Genomic DNA, 18174 nt, shown 5'->3' on the forward strand with positions numbered 1-18174 from the left:
AGGAGGTAGAATTCACACAACAAAACCAGGAGAAAAAATATTGACTATTTTTAAAGAAATAAAAATAATAATCTGCAGGGAACAGGAGACTTTAAAAAGTGACTGTGTGTGGTGTCCCTGAGATCGCCCTGGCACGCATTTTGCTAGAAGGGCTTCCAGGACTCAGCATACAATCACAGTGAAGACTGATCACAGTGAAAAGATAAAAAGCACTCAGCATATGGGGGAAAGAAAAAAAGGCTGGGAGAAATGTGTTGAGTTTCAGGAAGATTTTTTCTATTGTGTGATAATTTTAACATTAAAAAATCATTACAAGCATACTAATTAAGTTTTTAAAGATGACTCCAAGGTCAGAAGGACCCAGTGCTACAGGGAGGCTGGCAGATAGATCTAGAACATCACCTACCTCACCGCCATTAGCAGCCCCTAAGGAAACATGTAATTTCAGTAAACGCAAGGCAGGACCCCTAGTTTTCAGCAATATCGCCTACTCTAAAAACCCCCTGCAGCCTCCACTCTTTTAGAGAACAACCGCTATTTCACTGGCTCTTTGAAGCAAAAACAAGTCCAGTGGTTAACAAATATAATCATAATAAAAACCCTTCCTTGGGTTAAAAATTAAATGGCAAAATGACTGGAAGAGATTGCCCAAGCGGAAAGTCTGAGGGGCTCCAATCTAATGTAAACACTTCCTACCGCCTTATTCTTCTCCATGGCAATGATAGTCTAACACACTATTTTGTATTGGTTATGGTTATTGTGTTTCGGCTCAGGGCACAGCTTTTCAAAACAGTGTTGCCAAAAATGTGAGGGTCTGGAAACTTTCGGGGGAACGGACATTTTAGAGGGCTGTCCAACAGAAAAAGAAAAAAATGCGGAGAGAGGATGGGGAAGGGGAACCAGGTAGGTGTTTTAAAACCATTTTAAGGACTACAGAAAAGGGTTAAACTTATTAATAATTTATTTAGCTCCAGACTGCAGACCGCGGTAGGTATTACAGAGGAAGCAAGTCAAACTGACTGTCAAGAACTTGGTAGTAATTAAAGCCATCAGAAAACTGGCTGTGTTGGACAGGCTGGGCCCACCCAAAGGTGCGCCTGAAGTCTGGCGTTCATCTAAGGCAGGTCACCTGGCGGGATTCCAGGGCCTCCTGGTCACCGGTCAGCAGAGGTGTCTCGGGTTGATGACTGGGAATACACCGCCCAAGGAAAAAGGGTCTCTTCCTGAGGAATTGCACGGGGGAAATGGGCGTGCCCCTGACAGCCTGTCGTCCTTAAAAAAGGCGACAGGGGGAGAGGTTCCCGGTGTTGGCAGTGCCCCGCTAGGTATATGACGGCCCCTGTCCCCGGGCTTCTGTGCCTGGGAGACGGGTGGAGCGCTCACCCGGCCGCTCTCCTCCTCCCCTCCGGCCTCCCAGGTCGACCTCGCCGCCGGGTACCCGCGCGCTCTGGCCGCCGCTGCCCTGCCCTGGGTTCTCGCGGCGCATTTGGCGCTGGGGGCACGGGCGGCTGTGGGGGCGCACGGGCGCTGGGGCGGCGGCCGGGAGGAAGTGTGGGGCCTGCCCGGGCGCGTTAAGGAAGTTGCCCAAAATGAGGAAGCGCCGCGCGCTGGGCGGGTGAGGCGATTCCCGCGGCCGGCTCTGCTCCTCAGCCATCCTACCGACGCCCCGGCCCCGCGCCCGGCTCCCGGGGCACTTCGACCCCACGCCGCCCCGCCCTCGCCTTACCTGCGCAGGTAGGTGTGCGCGCGCTCTTCCCGCTCGGCCCGCGGGAACGCGGAGTCCCTGCGCTTCGGGGCTGGGGAGGCGGCGAGCGGAGAACGCGGCCCTGCGCCTCTTTGGCCGCCTTCTAGGTGTCCAGGCTCAACCCGGCAGGGACGCGGGGGGCCTTCGGCCTTTGGGAAAGGAGGGGAAATTGATGACATCGTTCGAATAGAAGCAGGTAGGTGGTGCCAGCTTTTCACCTAAACCCAGAGCCTCACGGGGTCCGACTCCTGTACTAGGTGCCAGGCCTGGGCCCGGGGGTCAGTGCGGGGGCCCCGGACCCCAGGTGCCCTGGCCGCGCCGACAGTGTGGAAGCGGCGGGTCCTGGGAAACAGGAGTTGGAGTCCGCAGGCACGGGGAACTCCAAAATATGAAATTTTCGTTCGTCCATTTACATGAATGCCCTGGAAAATTCCACTGTATTTATCGAAGTGACTCAATGTACAAATGTTCGTGTGCCTGCGGAGGTTTTATATATACTACATTTCGTATACTACAGAAAGAAAGAGCAGTTGCATCAACACATGAAACTTTCTTAACTACTACCAAAATTTAGCATGATTGCTCCTTTTACGACACGTTTTCATGGTAAAGTAACTTAATTAGCCAATGAATGACTTGGAGCGCAGGGTAGTTTTATGTAGTAAAATGCAAATTTTAAGTGTTGTTTGTTTGTTTTTTTGTCAATATGGTTTAAAATATTAAACCCACCTAAAAACTATACAATGGCGATTCTTTTTTTCGTTTGTTTGAATGTTGAAGTATTAGAAAGGCTTCATTGGAGAAGTTAGAGTTTAAATCGTTCTAAGTTGGAAACTGTTGCAGATTAATGAGTTTGCCTGACTCGCCAAAGATTTCATTGAAACCAAGTAGTACTATTAGTGGAGGAATTGGTCTTGCTCTTAAACTCTCAGAACATTTCAGCGTGAAGTTGAAAGAGTTGGAGTTGTCCCACATTTGAATCTTTGTACTAAATAATAATAATAATAACAATAATAAATAATAATCGTGATGATGGAGAATTTCCAGAAGAAATGGAATTGACTCGTATCTGACTTCTTTGTTTTAGTAAGGACAAATTCATTGTTATTTCACAGGCAAGATTTCAGTTAAATGCAATTAAATTCATTAATGCCCCTCCCCACCAAAAGTCTGGATGGTGCATAGATATATGTATTTGTATTTGAACTAAAAGATTAAAACACTTGTAAAGTGTTAGGTGTTTTAAGTGAGAAATCTTGTCAGTTAAAATGATTTTATCAAATCATTTTGTTCTATCTACATCATACTTGTGATGTGTTTAGAGAAGTTTTGCAATAAAATAGAAATTGATTTGTATTCTCTATGTCTGTAATGCTTAGATGTAGAATTATATAGTCTTAACAAGAATGTTTCTAATGTTTTAAGCCAGGATGAAAATGAGGTGTGTACTTTAGGGCCTTACCTTTCCTGGGGGATGAAATTGGCAGGAAGATCATTTAATTGGTAGGTTTGGACTTCAGAAATAGCTCACCTTAGCTTTCCTTCAGCTCATATTTAATATTCTGAGTGCAGGTCTGATTTCTCTGTTTTTAACCCAGACTTCTTAGTAGGACACCACTTAGGCAGCGCACTGCATGTTCGTGATTGTTTAAAACCCTTGTGCTCAGATATGTTTTGGAATGCAGGATTTTTCACAATTTAGAATTCAAAGTTAGAATTTTAGCATTGAGAAAGACATTTCTCAGAATTTAGACGGGTATGTATGCACACTGACACCGTATGGTAGGTACCACTCCGATACAACCTCCTGTAAAGGCACACGTTAATGTTTGTGCATTGACACTGTGAACAGCCTTACTACGTGGAATAAATAAAGACTGTAATTAGCTGTGTGTCAGTTTAGGGCAGGCTTGTCTCTAAATGAGAGTCCCTAAAACTTACCAAAAAAAACCTGTTTTTCAGAGTATTTTGGAGTTGGACTAAAGAACTGAGTCTGTGAGACTCCATCAAGCTACTGTTTGCTTTTGAAAACACATTGCTTTTCTAGTGCCCAATAACTCACACTTTTCAGTAATTAGATAGGCAATTCCCTTGTTGTCAGGGAGTCTGAAATAGCAGAACTTCACTGAATTTTCAGTGATAACCATCAAAATATAAATCCTGCAAGTAAGAATAGGATGTTTCATCCTTACTGATGTACTTTCAAACAGCAGATTTTCTGACAGTCTAGGATTGTAGAGCAAGAACACAGTGGTTACTCAAGGAAAGGGTACTATCACCGTTTCCAACTGCAGTATGTGCTTGGAAGAAATGTCTCCTGTTCACTGTGCAGCTGGCTCTGTTTTCTGTGCCTAAGGAATGGCAGGACACTCCAATCTGACCTCATTTTTGCTGAGAAAGCTTTCACTGTAACAGATTCTTTTCCAACTAACTCATCTTCTCTCCCCTGCCCCTCATTTGCAAGTTTTAACATTTTCTTCCACTTCTGGATTGGTTTAGCTATAAATGAGTGAAGAAAAAATTAGGAATTTAGGCGTTTGGGGAGAATTTTTTTAAATGTCTGCATACTGAACTTTTTTTTCTTTAAAAGCAATTAAAATCAAAAGGCAGAATCTTAAAGAGAGATTGGAATTAAATTGCCTGATTTAATTATGTCCTATCATCTTACTCTTCTACTTTGATTTGAACAGGTTTGTTCCTTTTCACGTGGAAAAGAGTTAAAAAAAATTTTTTTTAACTGAGGAATTGTGGGAAAATTAAAAAAAAAATAGGCTAAATTTTAAAGGAAAAAAAAATCATCCATTTTGACACTATATTACCAGGGAAATTTTCTATTAGCTTATAAGTTTGTCTGACAGTTATTTTGCATCATTTTGACTTTTTTTTGCCCTGCCCTTAAGAAGTAATTATGTAAGTTTTGCCATGTGACTCTTGAAAGGTGGTTGAATTGGAATCCTTAAGTATAATCAGATTTAGTCAAGGCCATAGATACCAATAGAAAGAAGAACATTTAGTATGTGTTACAGTAGATTTAATATATCACAATTGACCCCCTCTTGATTCTTCTATTCTTGGAAAAACCGTGTATTTATTTCTGGAGGACACCAAAGGCTGACGATGAGAGGAGGAAGAAGGTAGGAATGATTTAGAGTACTGGTGATGCCACGATGACCATGGAGGGTGTACTGAAAGCTTGTGTGATGGGCAGTGCCTGGTGAGCACCGTTCTGTCTTCTGGGGTAGCTAGCTAGCTCTGACACTGGAGTCCTTGCTTCTGAAGCTGGTGGCAGTACCGCTCTCTGCTGTGCTGGAGCACTAGAGGGGAGTATGGACACAGGAGCATGCTGGCCGTCCAGACTGGCATGCTGAGTGTGAGAAGTGTGGTATGAGGCAGCTGAGCAGGCAGTAGGCCCTACGAGGAAAGCAGGCTGGTGTGAGGGTAGGTGAGGCCCAGGCCTGGATGGGTCAATAGAAGAGGCCCTTAGGGCAACAGCGTTTCAGGAAAAGCCACAGTTTAAGTATTGGTTTGTTTTGTTATACTCTGCATGGCATTTGATGTCCAACACAGGACATTCTGTTTGTCTTAATTGATAAATCTTCATTCTGTCTTGCCAGTCTGATAATTTATTAAATCTATCCATTTCTATCGAGTTGTCATGGAAATGTTTTGGTGTGACTAGAGTTCATTTTTCTTTTTTAAAATTTTAATTTGTGACAATACTTTCCCATCCTCTACTACTGCTCCCTAAAAGCATCCATTTTGTATTTTTATAACTATTTTTTCTAGAATTCTCTCCCTTTATTTTCTTATAATGTGCTTATTTGCGTACGTTTTGGGTGATCACATGTAGACAGTGCCTGCGGACTTCCTACTGTGAGAAGCGAGCACGCGGCCGTCCTGTATGCCCACCGCCCGGGATAACCGCCCTAGAATTAGGGTTAAGGTGCTACTTGGTGTTCACTTCATTGTGATGAAGTTTACTGCTAAAGGAAGGCGTATGATACAGTTTCATTTTCTTTCTCAGACCCCTTGCTGCTCTTCCTGGAGTAAACTCTCATTCTGGTTTGGGGTTTTTTCAGTGGGCTCAGTGCCTATTACAATTTTCTCCCCGACTCTCTGACACTAAGCTAAAACCCTTATTGACTCAGTTTCCCGCTGAGTCAAACATACCACGCAATCTATCGGTTCCACTTTTCTTTCTTTGTTTCTGGAACCTTCTGTCTTCTTGCTCCGGTCTGACAGTTTCTCTTCCGTCTTGCTACACAGATACTAATAACTGAAGCATATTTTTGGGAATTGGTTGACTAAATACATTTCCTACAAATTGACCCTTTGTCTTATCCTTTGAGGTCTTGACATACCTCTTACTAACATTCACGTACATTTTATCTATTATAAATCCATTGTCATAATTGTTGAAAACACTTCCCCAGACTTGCTATTTCCAGGGTTATTTATTTGTAGAATAGAACTTTTGTAATTTCTTCCAACAGGACATATTCTGAATCATACTTAGTGAAAGATTATTTTTAACTCCAGTTTAGCAGTTGGCATCTCCACTTAAAATCAATCTCAGTGTCACCTTTGTGTTTGATGTGACACTGATGTCTTATGATCTGATTGATGGGAACCTGTACTTCCCCAGGAATGTTGGGTCGGAGTCCGGAGCTTTCATCACATGGCTGGCCTGGATGTCCTTGATTCCTGGAGTGGCTCAGTTTGATTTTAAATGGTATCCTGGGGAGCTTTCCTTGCTCAAGTAAGTGAAATGCTGGATGGAATCAAGTTGCGTAAGCAGGAGTATGCAGTGGGATTCTTCAGAACTGCTGTGCAGCTGATGTGCATGGAGGGGCTTGTGTCAGCCTGTTCTCATGCCTCCATGGCCATGGGGCATGGTTTTTGGAGCATGTAGGGAACAGGAGCGCCTGAAGTCCGCTTTCGGAAACACTGGGTGATCTTCTGCTGCCCCTTTACAAGATTCTCAGTCTTTGCATGTGTGGAGGTAGAAAAACTGGTAGATTTCATCTTAAATGCTAAGAATATTTTAATCATTTGATTGCTATACTGCCTCAAAGTCACATTTACTAAATATTTTTATCAACATGGTTGAGAGTTGAGGTCTGAGGTCCCACGGAGTTTAAATCCCATTCTGTGTTTTTAAGCTACTCTTTCAGTCTTCGTAGATGGGTTCACAGCGGGTTTTATTGCGATACACAATAGAGACCATGAGTGCAGTGCCGACCCGTACCTGGCCTGTGGTTAGAACTGACATAACTGTCACGGCCTCTCGGTGGGAGTCTGCCCTGCAGTCTTAGATGGAGGCTAGTAATACATCCCCGAACAGGTCACAGCTGAGTAAGAACTGTTTCTCAAGTAGTTTCTCTGACCTCCTAGGTAGGAGAACATCATTTTCTTTTTGAAAAGTGTTAAATTGCTTAACTGATGCACAAATTCAGATCCATTTGTGAGGAAAGAATTCAGGTAGGACAGGCAGCACTAACACCCTTCTTGACCGCTGCCCTCAGCCCCACTCACGCCCACTGTGGGAGGGCAGTTGGGCGAGTTTTCTTCCGCCTTATTCATCCTGTGTATATCTGTATGTATCTTCAGAAGATATGATTTGGTGTGTGTGTGTTCTTAATACTAATATCATTCTGCAACTTTCTTTTTTTAGTAACGACAGCAACATGCCAGGGCCGGGGAAGCCCTTCCTAGTCATGGTCGTTGTGTTTTATTCCACAGAGTGGAAAGTATCATTTATTGACGGACACCTTCCCCTAAGTTTTGATATTATAAACAGAGCTGCAGTGAATGGCCTTCTTCATTCTTTCCCTCTCTTTGCCCTTTGCGTTGTGTTGCATGAAACCATCAGGTTAATCTTCATCTCCAGCAAGAGCGTCAGCCCTGGCTATCCTGCCATTCAGTCCATCTGGGGAGTCTCACATTGTAGCAAGCAGGTGCTTCATTTCCAAGGAATGTAGCTCATTCTTTATTTTTTAACAATTCATTAGACTCTTGGCTTTTATTACAGTTGGTTCTGTCTGTTACACTTGGTTCCAGTTTGGACATTCTCTTCCTGCTCCCTGACCGGTCTTCTTGGCATCAGCTCTGCTACTTATTCGATGTCTTTCCTTCACGGGGTTAGCTTCCGTTGTGTGCTTGGTATTTCTAGGTGTTTTATCCCACCCCAGGGCTGGTCTTCCTTTTTTTTTTTTTTTTTTGAGGTACCCTAGGAGTTAGATTTTTAAGGCTGAATTTGTTGTGTGGCCCTCTTGTAGCCTGTCCCCTGTGAGATAGGAGGTGGGTGAGATGTGCACTGGGCAGGTGAGCCAGTAACCAATGTGTGGGTGCTGGGGCCCTGTTCTTCACAGAACTGGTCATGCCCTACCTCTCCATATGAATGTCTTCCCTGCAGAGGGACTTCTGTTGCTCTTTGGGGTGCCCACAGCTAAGGGTTTGGAGAGAGCTTGGCTGCTCCTACCCTGCCCTGCCCTACTTCACCCCAGGGTTCTGTCATTTCCAAGGCTTCTCTCACCTTCACAGCTATCCCCTCTGCCTGCACTTCTGCTGTGGTTTCCCTCTTCAGTTTGAGCCCATCTTGCTTTGCATCTTTCAAGGATCACGATAGTTCCCAGTATACTAGTGATATGCTTCCTTTGCTTCCCAGAGTGGTTATGGATTTATATTCTGTGTTATTGTTTTTAATACTGTTTCTTTCCTTTCTCTGCATTTATAGCTGCTGCATAGGCTTGAAGCGGAAGTCCACCACTTCCTTTTTTTTTTTTTTTTTTTTTTTTTAGCAACACCAATCAGCTGATGGTCTTTGCTGTGTGGAGGAAGTGACAGCGAGGTGGAGGGAGAGAAGCTCACTAGAGCAGGGGCAGATCCCAGAACTGGAGCTTCTCTGGTCTTCTCTGTTGCTCTGGGAGCTGGGCCAGCCATCCTGTAGCTCAGGCAGATAGTGTGTCCAAGGAGAGGATGGCATTTTTAGGAAATCTACTGATTTTTAGGAAATCACCAGTCTAAAATTTCTTAGCAGCATGTTTAATGATGCATGGAATGTTAGAGATGACAGGGATCTAGAGACCATCTAATCCAACCTGCTGAAAAGCTGTGAGACCCAGAAAGGTAAAATGACTTGTCCAACCACTAAGTGATGTTGATGGGATTCGAGGCCTTAGAGGTAGGTATTTCTAATCCAGAACCAGAATCTGTGTCCACTGCTCTGATAAAGAGTAGAAAAAAGGATCTGCCGTTGTGCCTAGTGGTAAGAAGATGTAGATTCAAGTCATATCAGTGGACACGAGGAAGCCTGAGAAGGCAACACAAGGCCATAAACTCAGTTTGACATGTTGATTTCACACTTTTCCCAGCAGTTATAGAAAACATTATTATCGTTATAGCTTTGTCTTGAGAAATTAAGCAAATTCAATAGCAACTGGACAAAAAGTCCTGAATCAATGCGAGGTTACTATGCAGACTTGTGATGCTTGTGCAGGTCTCTCTTCAGCACAGATTAAGCTGACTTGCAAATGCCACCCAGAGTGACCTAGAACATGGTGGGAAGCTCATGTAAGAGGAGGCGCCAGCCGAAGTGTTGTGCACAGATGGTTATGGAACATTGTGTATGTAAACACCAAACAAAACGAAGCAAGTTAACTTGCTTGGGATATAATTATTTCCACTTTTGATTGACAAAAAAAAATTTAGAGGAACTTGTGAGAAGACCCAGAGAAAAAATGGTGATGGGTGAGACAAATTCCACAAGATCTTAAGGCAAAGCAACAATGGAGAGTGGACCAAGAGACACAAATGACATGTGGAAATGAGATTAAGGCAAGGATGGCATTTCCTATCGGTCAGGGAAGGGAGCATGGGTTATTCATTAGTGGTCTTGGGAAACCTGGCTAATCATTTGGGAAAAACGGGAAAAAGAAAACTTTGCTTTTTATACCAAAGTAAGTTCCAGAATGAACAAAGAATAACAGCGAAATCATAAAAGTACTCAAAGAAAACTTAGGTGAGTTTTTAAATAATTGTGGGGTGAAGAAGAAAATATGAAACCATAATAGAAAAAGAGTGATGACTATGATTTCCTAAAATTGTAAACAAGTCCCCATATAATGAAAGTATATATAAATAAGTGGGGGGAAAACCTGTAATATATATTGATTTTCAGTGCCTGTGGTAAAGTACCAATAGACTTAATACGCAATGAGTTCTTTCTATGTGAGAAGAATAAACACAGCCCAATAGAAAAATAAATTGAGGACGCTGATAAGCAGGTAGAACTGCAGGAGAACCCAAAGTGCAGGAATATGTGCTGCTTCTCTGCAGTTTAAGAGGTTGCTGTGTGACGAGGTGTGGGGACAAAGGACACTCACAGGTGGGTGATGGCACTGCCCTTGGTCAAATCTTCTGAAATTTAAAATGCACATGTGCTTTGACTCAACAGTTTCACTCTTAGGAGCTTATTACACACATATATTGATAAAAATGGAGAAATATAGGCATACAGTAATTCATTTCAACATTTTATTTTGCAATAGCAAAAAAAAAAAAAAAAGGAAGGAAGGAAGAAATACATACCAGTAGGAATCCCATGTGGTCTTTTTGAAAGTGTGGAGTCTTTGTAGATGAAAATATAAAGATGTCCAAATTATGTTCAGTTAAAAAGCAAGGTATAATGTGTTTTTTAAACACATATGTGCACTTGATGTCAGCTACATTGGATTGTTATTTACTTTGTGTGGATGCAAGTCAGCTTGTACAAGTGTGTATGTGTGTGTGTGTGTGTGTGTGTGTGTGTGTGAGAGAGAGAGAGAGAGAGAGAGAGAGAGAGAGAGAGAGAGAGAGAGACAGAGACAGAGAGAGAGAGAATATATGGAGAGCCGTTTAGAAGCAAAGACACCAAACTGTGAGCAGCAGTTATCTGGGAAGGGCAGTGGGATCAGTTGGGAGAAAAGGGAAAAGGGTGAAATATACATTTTTACTCTGCACACAGACGTTTGCTGTACTCATAACAAAATAAGGTTTGCTTGGGGCCAGGGGGAGTGAATAGGATGAAACCGGGAACAGAACTAATTCAGAACAAAGCATCTGTCATGGCTTTTTGGGAAAAATAGAAAAAAGAAAACTTTGCTTTTTATACCAAAGTAAGTTCCAGAATGAACAAAGAATAACAGCGAAATCATAAAAGTACTCAAAGAAAACTTAGGTGAGTTTTTAAATAATTGTGGGGTGAAGAAGAAAATATGAAACCATAATAGAAAAAGAATGATGACTATGATTTCCTAAAATTGTAAACAAGTCCCCATACAATGAAAGTATATATAAATAAGTGGGGGAAATTCTGTCTCTGGGACCATTCTGTCTCCAGGTGAGGAGTTAGGCTTAGAGAAAGTGGGTGGCTTGTACAGAGTTGTACAGCCAAGTTTCTCCAGCTTGCCTGCACACAGCCGTAACCCATGCGTATCTCACCCACTGGTGCCCAGGCCACCTCCCAGGATTCTGATGTGGTCTGCATGTGGCCTGCCTCTGGACTTGAATTATTAAGGCCTCCCACTACCGCTCCCACCAAGTGCAGCTGCCACAGCCAGGAATCACTGGTTTAGAACTGGTTAGTAGGACTTTATAGCATGCAAGTTCATCTTTAAAGCCTAACAAAGTTTCCACCAAATTTGAATTTATTGGTATGCTGGGTATAGTGGCAGCTGTGTGTACCTTTCATTGCAAAGACTCTGGATGTGTTAGATGTTAGAGTAGTATGTCCTCGTGTGTGTGAGAGAGTGAAAAGAAAACCTAGAACTTCTACATTTGGCCCAAGTAGGAGAAACATCTGGAAGAGAAAGGTATCTGGACCACACAGCCTGTTTTCGGGGTGACTGTGGAGGGCGCCCTAGGTCCAGATACAGGCTCATCATGTTGGTCCCAGGGGGTGCTGTGTGCTGCTCCACCTCTGACACCTGGCCCAGGTGAGGACAGAAGGCCTTTCCCCAGCTTCTCTGCCAAGGATCTAGTACTGTGCTGTTCAGTACGTCATCAACAGCCCCGTGTAGCCATTGACATTCAAGTACTTAAAATTAAATAACATTTAAAATTCAATCCATTCTTAGTCATGCTTGCCACATTTTGAGGGCAGCGGCCCCATGTGGCTAGTGGCTCTGTGAGGGGCAGAGTAGAGCAAGCATTTCGGTCACTGCCACCCAGTCTGCGGGACACATGCAGAGTGCCATGCTTTAGCCGAGCCACACACAGCCCTTCCTGGAGAGCCAGGGGGCACTGGGACTTTTACCTCCTCCCACCTTTCCTAGCTTAATGCCACTGGGCATGGTGATTGCATCGTAATGCTTGCCACTTGTCCACGTGTGGACCCTGCGTGCCTCCTGTTTTTTTGAGGGGACCTGACTATGGTCAACGATGGTAGTACCAGGAAATTCAGGTCATGCCCACAGGCTCTGGCCTGGCCCTTTCATCCTCAACACAGGGACAGTCTCCTACTCAACACAACAGCCACACATGGCTGGTGATGACGTACTCAACAGCCCCCCACACACACACACAGCCCCCATCACAGCCTGTCTCTGACAGGTTACATGAGTCCCACAGGAGCTGAAATGGCTCCCAGTTCTGGCCCTGGAGCAGTGTAAGGGGCGCCCAGCCTTGGAGGACACCAATTCATGAATCCTTACAGTGTGTTAGCACACTTGGTTCATATGGTTTCTGAAAGAATAAACTGGGTTTCTGTTCCAGAGGATTTAGAGGTAATGGAGAAAATCTTAGTACTTACTAATTTCTCTGCAGGAAAAAAAGTCCAACATTATTTTCTCAAAATATTTGTGATGTAATGCTCTGTCCATTTAAAAGGAAGACTTGAAGAGGGAACGTTTGCCTCATTCCAGTGAGGTGAGGAAAGCGTGATGCTTATTGCTTGACCATGTCTATTCTTTCAAACAAAAGAGAACAAGACTTTCATTTCTGGGAATGTGCCCTTTGTGCTCATTTGAGACCCTGAGAGCAGCAAAAAAATCGGAGGCGGTGGGCAGGCAGGTGCACGTGTGGGGTGGCACCCGGGAGCCTGAGGCCAGCTGAGGTGACGCCGGTGGGGCAGGCCCACCAGCTGGGAATCGGCCGCTGTCCCCTAGGCTGAAGCCCTGGCTCCTCCTCATTCTGGGCAGCGGGTGACAGAGGCGCAGTTTGCCTGTCTCTGGAATTCCGGTGCGGCTCAGTTTGAGCAAAGATAAAATACCACAAGACAAGCTGCTTAGGAGGGTTGCGAATTATAGGACTTCCTTTCATGATTCAGCCACACATCAGGAAGTGGAGCAACACATGTGCTCTTCCTAAAGTCAGCTTCAGGCCCCAGCCTGCCTGTATGCGCTGTCGACAGAAGGACACGGCAAAAACCTTTACCTGAATTACTGCGTTAGCAGAATCTAGATGTCTAAAAATTAATGTGTATATTGGGGGCGGGGGTTGGGGTTAACTGAGAGTGTTTTCTTGAATGATGGCTTTAATGTTACTTCTTTCAAATTCTTCATTCCTCTCTGCCATGGCCCCCTCAGTTGCTACCACTCACGGTGCTGCCTACGTCAGCGGCCAGCTGTGTTTGGGTCAGTTTTGAGCCCCTGGACCCTCACTAGAGAAGTGGTCCTGCTAGAGCAGGGGTTCTGCATCGGGGCTGCAGGTGAGCATCACCTGGAAAGTTTTACACATGTTGAGGTCTGGGCCCACCCCTGAAGGTTCGGAGTAAGTTTGGGCTAGGACCCTGTCACCAGTACTTAAAAAAAAAGCACCCAGGTGTTTCTAACCTGCAGCCAGGGTGGAGAGTCACTGTTCTGGTCTAGAGCTTTCCTTTGTTTTGTTGTGAATGGAGCTTACTGATGATGAAAGCAGTCACTCTTACATTTTTATGTGCAGAGGAAACAGCAGGGGTGGCTGCCAGGCCCAGGGGTCAGTGTTTACGAAGCACCTGCAGGATTTTGAAGCTGGTATCCAGGGGATGTGATAACCCTGCTCTGGCCTGGTTCTTGGTAGAGCATCAGAACCTTCCCAGCTTCCGCAGTTGTTTAAGTCAGCGTGCTGAAATTGCGCGGCTTATGGCCAGCCCTGAGCCCAGCTGGACCATTTTTCTCTGGGCTGGACATGCTTGCCACCTCTGAGGACGTCACTCATCTCTCTGCTGGCTTGGAGTGTGGCCAAGGAGAAGAAGGCCCAGTGATTTATAAGGGAATCCAGGAGAAAAGTGCTCTCTTATTTCTGGACATTTGCTTTAATTATAACATATGTGCTACTATGTGCTATAACATATAACATATGTGCTATAACATATGTGCTTTAATTGAACATATGTGCTACTCCCTTATTTAAATTCTTGACTTCAGGGACATGCATCTTGCGTACTTTGGATCTCCTTTGTCCTAGTATTTTTCCATTGAATTCTTTCACTCTTTGTTAATTCCATTCCATTTTTCTCAAGCTACTCCATGCTGTCCACTATGTTCTTTAAACTTTAATGTCTGTTCTCTTTGTGCTGTTGAAATAACACCATCATTTCTTTCTACTTTGTCCCTGATCTCTGCCAGCTTATTTCTGATTACTTTTCTTGCCTTTCCATCTCATCCCTTAACTTGTGTATCTCTGGTTTGAGCTGTTGTTTTAACAAAGTGACTGTTTTCTTAACTTCTTTGATTTCATGGCTATATGCATAGTCTTGATTCCATCTGCCCTTTGGGACAGTTTTCTGGGCATTGGGGCCAATGTTCTTTATGTACCATATGTTTCTCCTATTGATTCTCTCCTTTTGTTCTTTTAGTGTAATTGCATACACCCGGGATAGGTTCTTTACCTTGGAAATGAATCATGTTAGGGAGCCGCCCAAGATGTGTTCCAGCCTAACAGAGTGGTTTCCTCATTCTCAGTAATGCTGTGTGTGTGTGTGTGTGTGAGAGAGAGAGAGAGAGAGGGAGAGAGAGAGAGAGAGAGAGAGAGAGAGAGAGAGAAAGAGAGAATATTAGTTTAATATTTTTTCTTCCCAGGAAGACTGCTGGCCATTCCAAATCTCTTCACCCTCAAAATACTGGCTCCCCCTGCCATGTGGAACCCCAGCTCTGTAGGCTTTGTCTGAGGGCTGCGGCTGCCCTCCTTCCTTGACCATCTTCCCTAAGGGTCTTCGTGCTCCCAGGTCCACCCTTTGCTGCATTTGGCTTCATTCATCTCAGGTGGTTGATTGGAGTGTTAGATGTCTACTAGTCCCAAGGAATTTCTCTTTTCTTATTTTTGTAGTGGATGATTTCAGAGAGAATGGGGTTGTGAAATCTTTACTCTGTCAACACCCAAGCTATCTGATATTTTGGTATTTGTCTTATAGAGTAACTTAGAGTCTGGTATTTTTGTTGAACGACTAAGTTTCCACAGGAACAGTTCAGAACAAACAAACACAAAACCACTTCAAAATGGCCAGAAAAACTCATGTGGTGCTTGGCTTCTGTCAGCCTCTCTGATCAGCATGGCCAACCAGGGCCATGGTGTTGTCTGGTTCTCTGGGCTGTTCAGCACGTTGATGTAGAGGCCACCCCCTGCAGCCAGGGCAGTGCCAGGTGCTGGAGCATAACAGGAGCCAAGTCACTTCCCTGCACCCCAGCTGTTTACAGTCAGATTGAAAGAAAGGTAGCAGCCAAGCACCAGGCCTAGATCAGATGTAACTGCATTTATTCTTCACAACAACAAGCTTTAAAAAAAATTTTTTTTTTGAAATACTGGAAAGAGAGAAACCACTCATAATTAGTAAATGTTGCATTTTAACATTTTGCCCTTATTTCTCCTAGAAGAAAAACAATCCAAATAAAGTAGAAGCTGTACCCTTTTTATAGAGAGTAACTTACCAAGGCTGGGGAGCTGGTGAGCAGCGGGGCTGAAGTTTACTCTCAGGCACCCTGACCCTAACTCTAACCAGGACCCTTTGGGTGCAAAGGCTATGGATTCACTAACAAATCAGACCTGTGTTTCTGAGGGTGCCCAGAAGCATTTTGTTAGAGAGCCAAACAAACAGAGGGAGATAGGTTATCAGGAGCTGTGGATAATTGAGATTCAAATTTTCCAAAATGCGTATCTATTCACCCTTGTAATGATTTTTCAAATAACTTGTACTTTCCCATCCTGTTTGTTTGTGATGAACATGGCCCCATGTGAATATTCTAGAAGTCATTCAAAATGGGTAAAGAATGACCCTAAGACCTACATTTAGCATTCTTAGGTAAGATAAGTGCAGTCAGTTCTCATTATTTGCAGGCTTTGTGTAGTGATTTCGCCTGCTTGCTAAAACTGATTTGTGACTGCAGCCCCAGTACTCGAGTGGTCAGGTGGCCCTTTGTGCACCTGCCAGAGCAGCACAACGTCCCATCACCTGCTGTTCACGCCCCTGGCTGAGGAGGAACAGGCCGGCTCGCCCATGTGTCCTTTTCAGGTCAATCGAGTGCCACGTTTTCAAATTTTTGTTGGTGTTTTGCTATTTAAAATTGGCTACAAACATAGGACAAAGTGCTGTTCAGGGTTCCTAAGGGAGGAAGGCTGTAATGTGCCTTGTGCAGAAAATAGACATGTGTTAGATGAGCTTCATTCAGGCATGAGTTACAGCACTGTTGGCCATGAGTTCAATGTCAATTAATGAACAATATATATTAAATATGATGTCTTTAAACAGAAACAATGTTATGTATTGATTGGTTGATGAAATATTGGAACCAGAGGCTCTTGGAAACCTAAGCCTATGTTTCCCCAAGAAGCAATGTTTCAGTATTTACTAATTCAGTGTTCATGACAGTGTTATAGGACATACTTATCACAAATAATGAGAATTGACTGTATTTTTTTCTTTCTTGTACAAAGCAGGAAAATAATTTTTAAAACCAAGTTAGTTTGACTGTTTTTACAAGAGACATATGACTTTGAAACAAATGAACGTTTAAATAATACAGTGCAAATCCTTACCCTCGCATTTCGTGTTTGTTAAATTGGCAGATTTTTCTTGAGCTCTACTTTGTGCCTGGCGTTGTTCTGGTACCAGCAGGACATCAGTGAGCAGGTGCAGAGGTCAGATCGCAAGCATCAGGATTAAAAGTAGTGTCATCACTTGATATTTCTGTTTAATTGTGGTAGCAAGCCCAATGAGTTCTCAAAACAAGAATCTTAATTTGCACACAAGTGGTTTTCTCGTGAAAGAATAATTTTTCATAGCCAGTATTTCTAAATAAATATCTTTCTCATCAGCAGAGACTAATTTCATGGCAGGTGGAGACTGACGATGATGTAATATAACACCCACCCCAGGAGGCCCCTTAGCTCACAGTGTTCAGACCCACAGGTCATGTTGGACCGGCTGGCTCTGACGGCTGCTGGGCAGAGGCCCCTGCTGCACAACAGGGAGACAGCAGGCATTGCCTTCGGTGTATCTTCACTGCATCAGACAGCACAGGTGCAAGGGGGCAGGTGCACACCTGGAGCATGCCCAGAAAACTAGCTATCCCTTTGAACAACACTTGAGGCAGAGCTCTCAGGTCCCCACCAGAAATAAGTCCCAAGCTTTCGTTTTTATCAGGTGTTTGTAGCTCCTCCACTCCAGATGCAGTTTATACATGAGGCGTCACTGTTACCATGCACAGTACTGCCTGGCAGGGGGCGGTGGCAGATGGCCAGCAGGCGGGGAGGGCATCCTGTCGTGGGCCAGGCAGTGCCTGCTCCTGCTGTGGAAATACTGAGCACAGGCCATTCCTGTGATGCAGCACTATGCCTCGTGGAGGGTCAAGTGCTGGTCATTTGAGCAGTTGGAGGTTTTAGTGAGCAAAATACTTTGGGTAATGCCACAACAGAATTTTTTGTTGAAGGTTCTGTGTTTTCAAAGTTTCTTATACACTATTCTTTGATGCTCTTCGTCACTCAGTGTGCTTGGAGGGGCTTTGGGTCTAGGGTGCTGCGTTTACCCCCACTTTTCCAGGGAGATCCATGAAGCACAGAGTGCCTTTATCACTCATTGTGCCCAGCTGCCCACAGTAGATGTGCCCGTGGCCTCACTTTGGGGCCCTCGTGCAGTCAAAGTGGTGGCCAATGGGGACATGCTCTAAACCTGCCATTAAAGCGCATATTATGCAGGGTGAGTTTTATGCTTTGTTTTTATATTTTTGCATGAAAAAAACTTAGGTTTCTTGTAATGAGTATTTTCTAAGACGCAAGCACATAGAATAGTGCAACAGCCATGCATATAGTCATGACACGTGGTGGTAATATTTTGCCTTTTTTTGTGTGTGGACAGTGTGTAAAGTAAACTACAGAGATCATAAAGTTTCACCCCCTAAACATTTCACTACACCTCTCCTTAAAAAGACTTTATAATAATACAGTTACCCCTCCTGACACAATTAGCATTAGGAGAACAT

At 44.0% G+C, this 18174-nt stretch overlaps 1 protein-coding gene across 6 annotated transcripts in view; it reads left to right on the top strand.

Annotated features, from left to right (window-relative positions):
• Positions 1-1114: 1114 nt before the first annotated feature.
• SYK (spleen associated tyrosine kinase) overlaps positions 1115-18174 on the top strand; it is an 86890-nt gene continuing 69830 nt past the window's right edge. The window contains exons 1-2 of one of the 6 annotated variants that reach the window (XM_074330198.2): positions 1115-1734; positions 6390-6503. The gene's annotated coding sequence lies outside the window, so the exon portion shown is untranslated. Of the gene's footprint in view, positions 1735-1801; positions 1941-6389; positions 6504-18174 lie in introns of those variants that run through there. The other 5 variants (XM_019713872.3, XM_074330197.2, XM_019713875.3 and 2 more) reach the window with 5 other exon arrangements.

Source organism: Rhinolophus sinicus, chromosome 16 (assembly GCF_057876585.1).
Source record: "Rhinolophus sinicus isolate RSI-liver-muscle chromosome 16, RSI-T2T, whole genome shotgun sequence".
Lineage (NCBI taxonomy): Eukaryota > Metazoa > Chordata > Mammalia > Chiroptera > Rhinolophidae > Rhinolophus > Rhinolophus sinicus.